Here is a 16524-nt window from a genome sequence, read left to right as displayed (position 1 = left end):
CTACAATTACAGAAATAAGGAACTTGATCAAATAACATGTTCACTTTGAATCATTAATGCAGTTAAATTTAAATAATTGAAATACTAACTTTATTAATGTTTTGAGTTGAAAGTAGTATCAAATTATGTAATAATATTTTATATAATTATTATGTAACAAGAGCTAATCTAATATAAGAAAAAAATGTAAAATAAATCAGATGTTAAGAATGACCCCTTTATTCCCACCAATATCTAGGGGAATTTAGGGATTATAAATGTATACTAAATGTTTTTTGGGTTTTTTTTTTGCCATCTTCTGTACTGATGCTTCACAAAACCACATTGCCCCCATCAGAAAAGGCTTACAGAATTTGCTCTCTTGAGTACCTCCTTCAGTCACATGCACATAAATATTACCAAAAGAGCCCAAAAAAATAGATAAAAAAACCCCAGCCAACAAAGCAAGACTTCATAACCAACCAGATAAGTCCTAAAGACCTGGTCACAGAGCCTTAAGCCAAAGAACTAGAGATGAAGTTCCTGTTTTGGTACCCAAATACTCAGAAATTCAAATTAAACCATCTCTCTGTAATACTAGAATGGGTGGCCCACAGATCCAAATGGGACCAGCAGACCTGCCCGTTTCAATCACTGCTTTAAACAAAGAACAAGTCAGGAGTGTCCAAAAGTCTTTAAATCCTCAGCACTTAGCTGAATGAGATGGTCTCTATCATGAAAGAAGACACAAATCTACCTCCACGGTAAACATTTCTGGCAAGTTCAGTAGGGATGATAAAAGAAGAAGGAAAGATACCTTTTTTTTTTTCTGAGGAGAAGCTGGTTGTGCATTCCTAGGCATATCCCTGACTCTGTTCTGGCCCTGCAAGAAGAAAATATTGCAGCATTAGAGCTACCAGGACAGCTGGGCCAGAAACAGCTTCCACCCAGAATCCCCCAGCTGCAGCCCAGTTAGCAAAACTGGACTCAAATAATACATCACATACCTTGATGAAGAGAATGGGAACAAAAGCTGTGAGACAATTCCAGCATTGACTGAGCCAAAACCAGGCACTTCTAACCCTTTCTGGTATCCACCTCCAGCAAGGAATGGACTCCCACTGCCAGTGTTTTCTTCCCAATTTTCTTTAACATTCTTGTGTTTAACATAAAACACACCCACACATTGTACCAGAAATAATCGCATGCCACACAGAATAGGTATGGGATGCTCCAAATACTTTCCTACAGCGTCCCTGATGTGACCAGCAAAGGGCTGAGGGAGAACAAAGGAAGTTTATAAAGAAATCCACAAATATTCTAGAGGCTGACATCACTTCAGTTTTGGAATAGGTATGTTGGACACACCAATATACACAGCTTGTACATTGAAGCACTTTCTTTGAGGCCAAAGAACCAAGAGAGAAGTTTAGGGAAATTCCAAATACTCAAAATCACTGAAAGTGCCCAACTTACCTATGATGGGCACAAACCACACTTACAGTAGGGCTTTCTCTCCTTCCCCAGAATCCCTGTTACAGGTTACTTGAACTGCCTGGTGTCAGCCACAACCCCTGACCCGTGCGATGCTCCAGCTTGCTGGGGTGAAGGCACACGCATATCGTCGCACGGGGACCTGACACGGTCTTATCTCAGGCCTTTTGCTGCTGACATTTGTCACCAGTTCAAAACTTATATAGCCACCATCTCCGCTTAAATTTACAGATACGTTTTAATTAATGGGGGAAAATGTGTTTATCTCCTCCGAGCAGCGCCTGCCTTCCAAGCGTTTGTTATCTCCGGTGTGAAATTCAGGCTGACAAGAATCAGCGCTTCCCACGCCGCAGCAGCTCCGCGCCGGGAGCGGGGCCGGGAGCTGCCGCCTGCCCAGCCCTGCTCACACGAGTGTGCAGAGCACATCTGCCTGGGCTCTGCCAGCCGGGCCGTGTGAGCAATTCAGCGCCAGAGAGGGAAATGAACGGTGAAGGGTTGAATTGTGAGTAAACAATACCGCATGACGGAGCGGCGACCGCAGCAGCAGGGAGCGAAGGGCCGAGTGCTCCATGGCAGCTGTGGCCACCCCGGTGCTTGCACTGCCCGTGTTCCTCCCGGTCTGCCCCGTTCGAGCGGGCTCTGGGCGCTGCCGGCGTTCCCAGCGGCGCGGATGCTCCGGGCGGGTGCGGGCTGCCCGAAACACTGCGGCTGGGCCACTGCCGGGGGAACGAGACACTGCCCATCACACACCCAGACCGCGCAGACAGCATCAAGAGCGTGCTAGACACCGATAATATTGCTCTTAAATAATAACGCTTCTTTCTTTAAAATTGCCGGCTGACTACATGCGTGTGCCATACTTACACCCTCATAATAGATGCGTGTCGTATCGCACCCTCAAAAGCACATAGGCCTGGGAAGCCTGGGTACAGATGGTTTGGGAACAAGGAGTTGGTTGACGTGAATAATTACCCAGATTCTGAGTGCCCTTCAACAAATTGTTTCAGCTTATTGGAGTAAATCTGAGGAGCTGGAGCAGTTTCTGCCCACTGTGCCTTAGTTTCCTTCTTCATGAAATGAGAAGAGTTCTGAGACTCTGAGAGACTGTGGGGATTATCTGCAGATCCTGTGAAATGGTAAAACATACCAGCTGAATAAAGTTTATGAGGGAAGACACTGAATTCTTGTTCATCATTTTGTTTCTTTCTTTTCCCTTCACTCCCATTCTCATTGCTTATTGATTTTTGTTTCCAGCTGACATATGAGCGACAGCCTACATTAAGACAACAGCAACTGAAGCATCAGGAAAGTCAACATCACTATATACCATTAAGAAATCTGCTGTTTGATGATGCACATTTACCACTCCAAGAAGTGCCTTAGGGAAATACAATCATGTCTGAAGGGGGACTAGTACTAGGTGGGTGGGCTTCAAAAAAGCACTGCTCTGCATGATGTCCAGTAGGAGAATCCCTTTCAAAAACAGTGAGATGGATGAGCTGTCATCAACCCACTTCATTCCCTGCTTTGCAGGACACTCATAAAATGGGCAAAGGACAGTTCTGGTTTGTTCAACACACGATAAAAATGCATAAAAGGTGATTGACATGAAGAAACTGCAAGTGTGGTAAACTAAACATATGCTTCTGGAAGCACTGATCTACTAGAATAACTCAGGCGTGTGTATCCTCTAGCTGCTGAAAGACTAACTACCACTTTAAAACAATTGAAATCCCTATATATTGCGAGTATAAGCTCTTAATTAATTTACCATGTTACATGTATCAACAGCTAGACAGAAATGGAGCTTAACAGCAATTTATCTTCAATCATGTTTTGAAGCCAACACAAATATTTCTACATTTCACCCTGCTTTTGACTCACTCTAAGTAGAAGCAAAAGGGCCCAAACCACTGCTGACATGAACATCTTAAAAGGTGTAACCTGGCTTAAATCAGTTCCATTGACTCTTCTCGTGCCAGCAATGAACTGGGATCTCTGCCTTCACTCGTGACACTGCAATTAAGAGAATTTGATGTAAGAATAGTTATGAATGAACCCACAAGACTCTCACCCTTTCATGAAGTGCCACAGGCACCAGGCTTACATGGTCCCAAGGCTGCATTTCGATTGCTAGGCAGGGACATTCTCCCCTGCCTGTTGTGGAACACCAGCTGTGCTCTCCCACCAAACACCCATGCAGTGTACCAACCCTGTACAGAGGTTTCCACCGAGGTGCTCCCACTTCTCCTGAACCCACAGCAGAACAGGAGCATCTGCTCTGGGCTGACAGCAGCTCCTTCCCATTACACAATCCATTGAGGGAGCGCATCTCCAGCTGGGCTTCTCCATGCCTAGGACACACTCATTAAAGTTACTGGAGGTGAAACGGAACAGAAAAGATTAAAAACAAAACAAAAACAAGAACAAAATACAACACCATCACCTTCACACACACATACACAAAACCAACCAAACAAACAAACAAAAAAAAAAAAGCAAAAAAAAAAGTAAAAAAAGAAATTAAAAATAAAAACAGCATGTGCAGGGATAAAGGATTCCCCTGCTTGTTCTGTCCAGGCTTTTGTGTTGAGATTTTCACCAAGAACCTTACCAGGGTTTTGTGCTGATGAACACAAACACCACATACTTTGACTTGGCCATTGCATTAGCCTTTTACCACCAGGACTCTTAGCCTAGACTTGACTTAAGCAGGTAAACAAGGAACTTCCTCCAGCTTTTGCCATTCAGCTTCATACAAATATTAGTAAGACAGCTCCAAAATCCAGATGCTCAAACCTGAGGAACGGTTCCAGAAGGGCAGCCATCTTCAACAGACTCAACTGGAAGGACAGACAACCTTGCTGAGACAGCTGGTCCATATTTGTATTCTCCAGTTTATTCAGTCTTCCTCTGATTATTTCATTAGCTCTTCACTTTTTTATTGAGTGTAATCCCACAACTCCCCAAGCATGCACACTGCTCCGCACAGTACACACATATCCATGTAACTAACACAATTTGCCAATTTGCCAAAGGGTAAAAAACTCTAAGCTCCCTTTATTTGTCTTGCTGCTGAGTGATCTCAGCCCCAGTGACTAAGAGTCAAGCAGCGAGCTGAGGGGAGATGCCATGCTGCAGCTATACTCACCTCAGCTGCAAGCAGCAGAGCTGCCATCTTGCTAATCAGCTTTAATTTAGCTGTCTCACAGCTTCATAAGTAAATAAAGACTTACTTAGTGTCAGAAATATCAGTATTTAACCGTAGAGTTAAAAAAGTATGGTAATTAAAAGAGTGCCACAAGTCACAGCTCTGTGCAATCCTAACAGATTGTAGGGTTTGCCTTTTTGAACCTCTCAGCACGTTTAGAAACTTGAGTAAAACAACAAAAGGTGTTAATAGCTTTAAGGGGAGCACCATGCTGATAGATTACCCATTATGGTTACCCACTTACAGCGAAATGGCAAATAGGTTTGATCAATTCGATTTTAATGCAAAGTGGAACTTGAAAAAAACAGCAATGAGCAAAGAGAAGACCTTTTGTTGCTAATGTGTCTGAAAAAAAGCACTTAATTGAGGTCATAATAATATTAGCAGTTATTCACCATCAATAATTCAGCCTTATTTATTACTACATGGTAAAGTTCTGTCAAACAGGAGTCGTTCAGGCTTTGTTATACGTGTTAACACGAAGCTAGCTGTTGGATGACTGGTATATATTTCACCAGCTGCTCAAAACTGCGGGATAGCAAGAACTAATGATATTCTTTCTTGGTCCTCGCATTACATAATAGTTAATTTGCTGCATGCAGAAATATATGTTACAAATATAATAGTCCCACATCAAGTATGCATAATAAAAAAAGCATTATATCTGAAACAGTGACTGACTAATCTTGCCTGAGCTATCTGTCATATGGAAAACAATTTCAATTCCTGCATGATTTAGTACTCCTACAGCAGGAGAAACATAAATTCTGCCTTTTCACACAGTTCTAGTCACCTGTGATTAGTTATCTTTAAAAAATCTAAACGAACGTCTAATTGTACAATTATATATGCAAACTCCAGTGTTAAAATTTAAAATGTATTAGTCTCGTAAAATGGCTCATTAATCTCTGGGCCTTAAAGGACATACTTGTCCAGTAATGAGCCAAATGCAGGAAATATGTGTGATGATGGAATTTTACCTCATAAGGTTTTGGTTGGGGTTTTTTTTTGTTTGTTTATTTTGTTCTTGTTCTTGTTTTTAACCTTAGAATAATTTCATTTCTACAAAATCTGTTTGCCAAACATGAAGAAGTTGTCAGTGACAAAGTCAGTGGTAGTTCTCCGGTCATTAACTATGGAAATAAGCTGTTTTGAGGAGATTAGTTTTTCCTTATACACGATATTCATGGGTTTATAACAGCTATAATTACTGACTGGAACAGCAACCAGAAAGGTTGGGCAGCAATATTGATCTCTGTGTCTGCTAATGACCACTTCTCCGCTGCGCTGATGGAAGGGAGATGGAAGGAAGCCTTCTATTAGAATTTTACCACTTTCCTCAAGTAAAAAAAAAAATAAAAAAGGAAAAAAAGGAAGATCATAGGAGCACCTGTGAAATCCAAAGGGTGTCCCATGTAGAGAGTGTCAGGCAGCGCTCGGAGCCCAAGGCAGGGGCCGGGCGAGGGGGATGGACGCGGGGCGAGCCCCGAGCGGGGGGAGCCCGCCGCCCCTCCGGGAGCTAATCCACTTGGCAGCGCTGAGATGGCTCCTTGAAGAAGCTAAAGTAGGCTGACACAATGGCCTGCGAGGCATTAAAATGTAGGAATTAAAAACTGTTAAATTGCACAGAGGGATTCTTAACCTCAGCCCTTTGGCAACAGTGATGCTTCTTCCCTTTTCTTCTCCCTCGCCTCTTCTTGAAAGCGATTTGCTTTTTTTTTTTTTTTCCCCAACTGCTTCACTCATCAGACCACACTAATTCTGCATGCCAGTTCCCTGCCGTACACAAACCCTGTTAATGAAGAGAATAAAGCTTCTGAAAGAATGCCTCGAAAAATAACTTTGTCTTCTCCTGGCTGCTCCTGCCCCTCTCCTGCCCTTCTCCCTGCTCTGTTCCACAGCCATGGCCAAAACAGCCATCATCACTCAAAAGCACCTTTGGACTCATAGATCCTTTGGTCCTGCAAGTGTAAGATCTCTTCCTCTGCAATTGGGGCTGTGCAGATTCCAGGCACCCTTTGAATGAGAAAGGTGAGGTTCTGTGCTCTTTAAATCGACAAGCAAATGTTAAAAACTATTTTAAACTGGGGACAATTATTATTTTCCCTGGAGCTTAAATGGATATGAGCTTTTACATTTTTTCCTTTTTTTTTTTCTTTTTTTTTTTTCCCCCTGAAACACAAGTCATCCTCAGGCTCAAAAACTGACGTGTGGTTCCTGACAATAATAGGGTATCACTCAGCCGCTTTGTAGAGAGCTGCCAAAAGACACGACTCTTCTTCCCTGGCTGGTGGCTTGGTTTGGGGTTTTTGTTGTTTTTAAACAGCGTGACATTTTAAAAGTTATTAGAGCATTAATGCTGCTTTTTAATGAATAAAGCTTTATAAAACTACTGATATGGAATTAACATAAGTTTACCTCTGAATGCAAGCCTCTTTTTTTTCTATTTTACTATCCATTACTTCATTAAATCAACACTGAAAAAGAGTAGCCTTGCCAAATTTCTCACTGCACATTCCACTGTTTGCCCATGACAGTATTTGAATGTGCTTATTATTTCTAGTAAAGCCCTTATCATTTTCACTGTGAAATTTAAATCACCCTGATCCAACTCTTCTTAGCTAAAGTCAGCTTTATCAACCACAAGAGATGTGGGATTTTAAAAAGATCTGAGTAAATTCACATTGTTTGGATAAACTCATTCAGGGGGTTCAGCAAATGAAAGCTGAAATAGATATGTATTCCAAGGAGGTTATGGACTGCTCAAAAACAAAGAAGTTAAAGCATAGTTAAAAAAAGAAAAAAAAAGTTAATAGTATCAGTATCTTTTTAATGAGGGCATTCACAGACCAGATTTTTAATTGGTAAATTGGTATTTCTGTGCCTCCACAATAATGCAAGTGAAAAGAAAGGAAAGAAAAAAAACCAAACCAAAACAAAACAAAAAAAAAAAAAAAAAAAAACAAATATTAAGCTGTTTACACAAGGATTTTTTTTCTAGAATCCACTCTGTTATCTGGTCAGTGTTGTGCTATCAAAAAATGTTAAGGGCTGCATTTATGCATTATCCCACAATTTAAGTAACTGTGTATCATGTATATTTAAAACCACCTCTCTGTAGTTTTAATTATCTCAGTCTGCAGGGAAAAAACGCAGCTCCCATGCCTGAGACCGAAATGAAAGTGCTGCACGCTGACAGCTAAGATGTCTGTCCTAGCTTGTTGAGATTTCCTGTAAAATTTGCATTGAAAAGGCAGCTTTAAATATACTTAAAATAAAAAGAGCATTTGCATCTAATTTGCTACACTTGCAGTATTAAAGTTTTATCTGAATAAAGACATGTCAAATGGATTTATATAGTTAAGCTGATAGCTTTTAAAGTCAACACAGTAACATCAGCTAAATTCAACAAAGTAATGGCAGCAGCTAATGGCATTTATTAGTTTATCATCATTTACTTAAAAACCATAACACAGATCATTTTATTTTCACATAACTGTTTGTGATTCTTTGACTCAGTTTGTATTGATTCCACAAATTATGGCAGAAACTGACATTTATCTAACAGAGTTTTCCAAGCAATAAAGGTTGGCTTTAGTGGGAAGCAATTGAACACTTGCCACACAATGGTTTGAGCCCTGGTAGAAACAACCGTCTTCAAATAAACACATTTGGCAACCATTTTAAAATGCGATTGTTGCTTGTCTGATAATGACAGAAGGGTTTTTGTTACTGATAAGGCTCTTATTACATACCACTGCCTATGTAATCTACAGCTTGATCACACAAAGTGCTAAGCACGCTCACCCAGCCCAGCAAAGAGCTGAAGCATTAAGCTTTGTTTTGAAGATATGCATAATAGCAAGCAAGGCTTCTTACAGTGCTTCTCTTCTGCAGACCTCAAAGAACTTCACAAAAGAGATCATTGCTGTTTACACAGGAGGAAACTGAGGCTGAGAGAATCCAAATCACATCCAGTGCTGCAGTGGGACTTGAGTGTCCCAGGTCAGTATTCTGCATACTACGGTTTACTGCCACCTTACCTTCCCATTGACTTCGGAGTGTCATCATCACTTGCCCAGACTTCAGTGGGGCTACCTGCCAAAAGTACATGTTTATGACAAAGATTGTTGAAGGGTCCAGAATGTTACAGAACAGTTTTTTGACTCTAAATCCATGGTAAAAAACAGGCCTTTTTAATGAATTACAGTCTCAATTCTGCTAAAGTTGCCTGTTTACCCCTCCTTTTAGCAAAAATTGATGAAGCCTAAAAATTTACCATGGAATGTTCAGCAATATTTTATTGCCACCATAAAAAGTAGGCACACACATATCTTGGTTTGTAAATATTATGGGTGTGGACATGTCTACATGTCAACACTCAGGTTTACGACGCATTTGAAAATGACATCAGAAATTTCCAATCATGAGATCTACTCTCTTCCCTGGTGACATCTATGCTTGTTCTTCAGCGGAAGAAAGAAATCCAGCTGAACTGGAGATAGGGTTTATTTTCAGAACTATGCACGGAGGTCAACATTCTTGCTAAAAGGAGGCCCATGTCTAATTCCCCATGTCATATCCTAAACCTTTAATTCCAAAGAATCATCAGCTTCTCTCTTTTTTTCTCTTTGTTTTTTTTTTTTTTTTTTTTGATTTTTTGGTTTGGTGCTGTGGTTTTTTTTTTTTTTGGGTGGGTTTTGTTTTTGTCGTTTGGTTTGGATTTTTTTGTTTGGGTTCTTTTTTAGAGTTTGTTTTGGTTTGTTTTGGTTTTTGTAGCAGACCATATTCCCAAGAAAAGTGACAATCACAAGTCACATTTGGCAAGAATTTGAAATGATCGTGCATTGTTTCATGCCATTTATTATAATTCTCCCACAGCAATGGTCTTTGTTCTAATGTGTCCTCACCCTGAACTCTGGCTTCTATTTCAGCACACATTTGTAATTCTCGATCCCTGGGCTGAAGAGCTCAAACCTCTGGCTCACCAGAACAGCCTGAGACAGCTGGAGTAATGGTTTCTGATGCATATCCATCCTTCTTGAACCACCAGCTCACAGCTGGCCAACTTTCTTATGTGTAAGTGCTGGATCGGGCAAGAAGGCGAAAGGAAGTAAAAACTGTATTGACTTTCACTTGGAGCCCCAGTCTGACCTCCTTCAATTCAACAGGAACTCTGTTCTGATTTAAACAATGCCCAGATTGAATATTTATAAAATTTTATTTAATTGAAGATTACTTGTGAAAAACTACTGCAAAAATTGATTTGGGTTAAAAAAATTGAGTAAAAAACTTTACCTATTTTGCTGTACACGCTCTCTTCCATCGGCCCACTGAACACAGTTGTAACCTACTAACAATGCACATCATATTTTACAGCTATTTCAGTCATGCTGGACAGAATGACAACCCCAGAACTTTCCATGGTGCCACAGAGACATGACATGATCTCCTCGGGACTGGAGGGGAGACAGTGCTTTTAGCAAGACACGTCTGGAGGGGAATATTATGGCATAAGTGTTCTGAAACAAAAGCCCAGAACCAGGTAGCTGCAGCACTGCAAACAGCATCACTGCTTAAGAAGTAGGGCAGCTTAAAGGAGGAGAGAGAGTTCTATTCAAAGTCAGAGAGAAAAAAACAACCTCTTGGTTTCCATCCAAATGCAAATAGAAAGCCAACGTTGCAGCTGAAGAACTGGTTCCTGCCAGCTCCACCTGAGGAACAGGGCATTTTGCTCAGTAGTAGTTAGAGCCTCCAGATGGCTTTGAGTACAGCCCCTAAGCAGTTTAGTTTAACCTGAAAACCCCAGGGCCTGGGAAAAATTTCCCATCCTCATCATAGACGTGGAATGGGAGAATTCTTCTGAGCACTGATCCCTCTGGAGTAACACACAGCCCAGCAACCTCACGCGATTCAGGTCGCTTCAGTTGCACCTCACTGTGTCACAGTGAGTTTTCCTTTTTATTTCAATCGTCCTATACTTCAGACAGCTTATTCCTAACTTGTGCTAGCAAAGACCATTCTCCACTTTCATTCTCCCCCACAGAGACCCTTCCTATCCCACGTAGGAGTGAAACAACAGCACCCCAGCTGGTGTCTGTATGGTAGCAGGCATGATAATGTCAGCCAGATACAGGGCCACATTCTCAACTGATGCAAATTATCCTAACTTCATTTACTCCAGTGGAGTTCTTGGTGTTTTCTATCAGATAAGGATGTGGACTTTAGCATTAATCATGTGCAGAGAAAAACCCACCATTTCAAGCTTCATTATGAAACAAGTGCTACATTAGCACAGAGCATGGAAAATCTCAGAATTTCCCTTTAATGATCTTGAAGATTATGTGCAGCAGGAAAGAAGAAGTGGAAAATCTGTCATAAATGTCATTGAATATTTTTAATAGCTGAAAGCTAGGCTTTCTTTAACACTCCTGCCTGAAAAGAAACCAAAAAAAACTAGAGACTATTCATTAACTAGTAGCAAGAGTATTGGTTTCTCATTATACTATGTCTGTGAGAGAGCACACAATGAAAAGACAAAGTTCTCAGGCCCAGAGACAGCATAAACTAGGAGAAAAAAGTAGATAGGCAAGCACAGCTATTTTAAAATATATTATGTGTAAGTATGGAAACAACTGAAAAATCTCAGGATGCACTTATTAAATATTGCCTGTTGTAGCCTGTTCTTTTCTCAGCCTTGTCTCACTACACATCATCTGATGGCACCAGGAAATACCTGTGATGGGGACTTGCTTTCCAGCATCTCCAGTGACAGCTGCAGACAGGCTACAGGAGGGAAGGCTGCAGTGGAGTCCCCCTGCTCCCTGGTCTTGTGTGTAGGTGCACAGAACACCATAATTGCAGGCAGGCATCAGAGGCTGCTGCTTGAACTGACTGTTAGTTTACTTTCCCATGAAGGAAAACTTTCCTCAGGTCAATCTTTCCCAAGCCCTGGTGCTCAGGCACCACCCCAGTCTGCTTCAGTTCCTGTGCACCTCCCACACCTGAGGTTGGCTTAGGCTTGAAGAAACCCTCTAACACTGTCCATCCTGACCTCAGAACAAGAAGCAGAGTCCCAGTTCCTATCCAAGCAGCCCTGGAAATTACAGCTTTGTGCACTGTCTCAGCAGGCTCTTATGAGTCTGAGGCATTCTGACACAAAACCTTGACAAGTGTCCATGTAGTCAGAATAATGTTTGACAGGAGGACATAAAGAATTGGTCCAGCAGGTTGTAGCTGTGACAGTGTTTCTACAAGGAGATGAACTTACTTCCTTAGATGGCTGTGTGAAGTAAAAGCATCTCTCTTTCACAGGAACTAGAATTCTATTGATTACATCTTCTCCAATTCACAGAACTGGAATTCTATTAATTACATGTTATTTGCTAAAAAAAGAAACAAAAAAATGTTGTTGAATGTTGTCTTCTATGGGAAAGGAGCTAAGCCAGCGTGTAGTGCTGCATTTCACTGAAGTTTTTAACAGAATGAATACCCCAGAAGACTTCACTTGAAGAAAGGAACTGTCAAGTACTACAACCTTTATAAAAATTATCAGGTTACTTTGAATGCATGTGGGTGACGGTTACAAGTGTTTTTTGCTTGGCTAAATTTTATCACACTCCTTAATCATGCTGCCAAACATAATTTCATTTGCTCTTGTCTACAAAAATCTTTGTGTCTCTATTTTTACAAAACTACATCCACCTTGTATCCTTATCCCACAGAAATCTTTGAATGTAGGAAAAACAGCCTCTTTTTTTTTTATTTCTTTCTTTCCCTTATAGCCTTTTAATGACAAGTTTACCCTCTTTTTGGAGTCAAACAAAACAAACCACACCACAACAACAAAACCTTTCCGAGAAAGAGAGGAATGAATATGCAAACTATACAATTACAAATAGACAAATAAGAAGAATAACAATAGAATTGTAATTAAAACATTACCATTTAGTTTATGGACTGATTTCATGCTCCCCTTCTCCAGTCTTTCATTTAGAGTTGGAGGGAGCAACAGAAATCCCTTGGTCTCATCTGCTGAACCAGTAAGGCCTAAGATTTACAAAGGAAGTCAGTTCTACCCGTGCATAGCCTGTGAGCTCCCATGTATGTTTACTAAAAAATGGTTCCCACACAGCCATTACATTTCATTTTTTAATACCAAAAACTCAGGTCCTGAGAAACTGTTTTACCCACTTATCATCAAATAATGTGCCAAGTTGAACAGTAATCTGCTAATCAGTCTTTCCTACTAAGGTCTATTCTATTGTCTGCATTTGAGATAATGAATATTAAAATTGCACAATTCATCCCACAGGGTGTTTTTCAAATTATGCAAAGCACAATAGAATCCATTTTCTTGCTGTTGAAATTCCGCCTTCTTCAGGGTGGAAACACAGGAGATATGGATGAGTGGAACACAACACTGTGCAGCAAAGAGGGGAGGAGAAACCCACGCCAAATATAGCAGGGCAATCCTTTAATCCTAAAGAAAAATAAAAGGTTCTTGGGTGTTTGCAGCCTAATTTGATATCATTAGGCACTGTGCACAAAACCAACCTCGTCTGTGTGTAACCCAGAGGTGACCAAACCTGTGCAGAGGGAGCAGGCTCTGTAAGGAGTGACAAGATCAGCTCAGGCTCCTGAGCCTCACGCAAGGGCTTTGATTCATGTGCAGGACAGGAAGGGTTATCTTACAGGAAGAGAACAAGCCCACACTTGCATGTGTAGGTCCAGAAGATAGTCTAAATAATCTAATTTATAGAATAAAGCCCCAGAGAGGTGAAAGGCAGCATCAGCCTGGCTGGGCACTGACCAGGTATCCCAAAATGTTCTCTGTAGACAAGTGAACAACACAGGGTTTTACTGTAGTTTGGTTTTATAATAACATTGCTTCCATTTATTGAATGATAATTATATAGTATGGCAAAAATTCACAGACAGTAAGTTTGAACAAAACTTTGGAAAGTAATCTCTAAGAGGGAAAACTACTGGTGGGTTTGGTGAGAGAAAAGGCCCAGACTGAGGGTGTTTTCAAAGGTCTTAAAAACTTTACCTTAAGAAACTTCCAGGTCCAGAATATTAACCTCACAATTCCATGCTGTTTTCAGACCAGAAGTTTCTGTGGTGGGGCAGGCAAAGAGGCTGAGTAAGGCCACACTTTGCAGCTTCAGTGGTAGCTCCCATCCACAACTTCTCTGGCCTGGCAAAATCCAACTTTTTAAAAGAAATGGAAAAATGCAGTTTATCGTGTTAACATCCCTTCTTCTTTAAGATATACTGTACAGGTCATAACTTATACTTTTTAATAAAAAAGAAATAAATTTACCTTTTGAGTGTCATTTTTGACCACTACTGCCCCTTTTCTAAAGCCACGGGGCTTTACAGTAGACAGCCTGATGGAATTCCAGTTCACAGCTTAATTTTCCTCCTGATAAAAGAGACAAAAAGTTCCTTTCAGTAAAAATAAAATTTAATATGGTCCGCAAATTTGATATATTGCAACCTCCGACCTCAGCTTAATTGTTCACAAAGGGCTAACGGTACCACTGGCAAGTAAATGACTTCTACAGAGTGTTGCAACTCTGATAGCTGAAGAGAAGGGGAGCAGCAGCCTGACAGATAATCAAAATTTTTAATGTGAACCATAGTGAGAGAGGTTATTCAGAGCACAGCCAGACTGTAGGAGCCTTCTGCAGCTGCCATAGTAGCTCCTTAGGATGAGAAATGCTTAACCATCATCCTCACTCAACTTTGGTAAGTGTTGCTGCTGTTAGTCTCCAGGCAATGGAGCCTGACACTTTACAGCAGCAGACAGCAACAATCTGGGGTCTGCACAGACAGAAACATGCTACTTAAATTTCTGTGGGGCCAAAGCTGCCCCTGTGCTGTGGCTCTCAAGGGCTTTTCTTAGAGTTTGACAAGGAACCAAGGGAAAGAGTACGCAGGCAAAAAGAAAAGAGTGCTGCAAACACACCCACCACTGGCCAGTGGAGGTTGGCCTTTTAAAGGCTACAGCAGAGAGCAGGATTTTAGTGAGGCAGCCAGGGCTCCCACAGGTTTGCAAAGGGCCACAGAGGGCAAGGCAAAGGCTGGGTGGAAGAGAGCAAGGGGGAAGAAGTGATGTTTGTCCTGGTTGTTTTGATTTGAGAAGTTAAGAGAAGATCAAATTTGCTCCTGACTCTCCTTACCATGTGCTGTCCTGAAGAAAACCAGACACCTAGGTGCATTCAGAGCTGGTGTGCAGAGAATGAACCCGTGGAGCTGAAGAGACCATACCACCGAGGAGGTCCTTACTTCCTTTTTCTACTGAGAGCACACAATACAAAGTACTCAGTGGCTGGAAGACAGCATGAGCCATAAGCTGGTTTACCTTGTTGTCTTTATTATATTGGATAAAAGCAGGAAAATCACATAGTTATCCCCACGACTGATTTGGTTGCTAAAGGAGAGATGGGTCAGGGACCCACACAGGTGAGCAAATGCTCACCTGCACTGTCTAAAGCATTCTAGTTACTCCTGGATATTGAAAAGCCAGCAGCAATAAAGAGCATTTATTTTCTCTTTGTTAATCTGGGTAACACTTTGCAGCAACATAACATCATAAATGAGGATGCTGAATAAAAACACAGTACAGTGTGCAAGCATGTCCATAAAGAGAGGGCACTTGCTAACGTGCTGACTGCATGCACGCATTTACACCTTACCAGGCACAGGTCATTAGCAGATGTACTTATACAGAGAATGCTGAATGCAGTTTCCCCTCCTGATTCAGTTTGGGGTCAACAACATCAAACAGCTCCCACAGAGAGCACTTGCAGCCCCCTGAGACCACCAACAATTGCATTTGTCCTGGCAACTGCTGCTCCCCCTCGGGGTATGCTCCTCAGTGGGCTGCCCCTCAGGAGCTGAGGCTGCAGCACAAAGGAACCCAAACTGTGTCCTACCAGCAAAAGGAATAATAAACCTGCCAGCCAAGAGCCTAAATGCTTGATGCCTCCTCCCCAAAACAGGGAGGGCAGCAGCAGCCTCTGTACTGCCCTGCAGGGGCTCTCCCCAGGCCATGTAAGGGTCCACGCTCTGTGGGATCACCCTTGTGAACACACACCCGAGGAGCTGCAGCACCACCCCAGCACACCAACTCTGCTACACACCACTGACAATCATGTTTGGCTTCCTGACAGGCAAAAAAGATGGTGAAAACTATACCTGTCTTCTTGTTGGTGAAAAGCAGCTGAGCTACCCACATGTGCAAAGCAAAGGGAAAGAACATTTCCAGATCAGAGGGTGTCTGCAGCTCAACAGCCAAAATCTCCAGCCTATTTCTAAATTAGGGATGCTGATATATCCAGCAGCAGCCACTAGTCATGTTAGCTGTCTCAGTGTGACTGGAAAGCAACTACCAAAGCCTTTAGAAGTTCATATTTCAATTTTAAAGCTGAGGCTATTTTAGCTAATGTCCCCAAGGCAATTGTCTGGTCAAATGTCAGAGTTTTATACTGCTAAAGGAAATCACTATGTTTATGAAATCTCTGCAGTTTGGGAACAACATTAAACCCCATCTGAGTTTCTCAGATTATACTGTGTTGTGGATATCTCTGTTTTCCCTGTGTTTGGAACATAACTCAATCTCCTTGTATTCCTACAAGCCATTGAAAATATCTCCCTCTGTCGTGTTTAAATATGAGCTTCATCACTGTAGGATTTTTCTCCACTAATTCACTTATTAAAAAAGAAAAAAATCTTTCAATTGATGTTTCTGCATGCTTCTGAGTCTGATATCCTGCAAATTGGTAATTTATTTACTTTTTCATGAGCAAAACATTGCTTGAATTTTGCTATTT

General features: G+C 41.4%; 1 long non-coding RNA gene across 6 annotated transcripts in view; it reads right to left on the bottom strand.

Moving 5' to 3' along the window:
• LOC119705619 overlaps nucleotides 1-16524 on the bottom strand; it is an 83883-nt gene that overhangs the window by 21342 nt on the left and 46017 nt on the right. Inside the window, exons 4-13 of one of the 6 annotated variants that reach the window (XR_005258273.1) lie at nucleotides 14872-14989; nucleotides 14010-14111; nucleotides 13737-13897; nucleotides 12629-12733; nucleotides 11955-12069; nucleotides 8728-8782; nucleotides 4273-4316; nucleotides 3686-3827; nucleotides 2446-3489; nucleotides 797-862 (exon numbers count right to left, since the gene is read on the bottom strand). This is a non-coding gene — a long non-coding RNA (uncharacterized LOC119705619). Of the gene's footprint in view, nucleotides 1-796; nucleotides 863-2445; nucleotides 3490-3685; nucleotides 4317-8727; nucleotides 8783-11954; nucleotides 12070-12628; nucleotides 12734-13736; nucleotides 13898-14009; nucleotides 14112-14871; nucleotides 15021-16524 lie in introns of all 6 variants that reach the window. The other 5 variants (XR_005258275.1, XR_005258272.1, XR_005258274.1 and 2 more) reach the window with 5 other exon arrangements.

This window comes from Motacilla alba, chromosome 11 (genome assembly GCF_015832195.1).
Source record: "Motacilla alba alba isolate MOTALB_02 chromosome 11, Motacilla_alba_V1.0_pri, whole genome shotgun sequence".
In the NCBI taxonomy this organism is placed as follows: Eukaryota; Metazoa; Chordata; class Aves; order Passeriformes; family Motacillidae; genus Motacilla; species Motacilla alba.
Note: the sequence above shows the minus strand (reverse complement) of the source record. Positions and strands in the feature narration are given on the sequence as shown.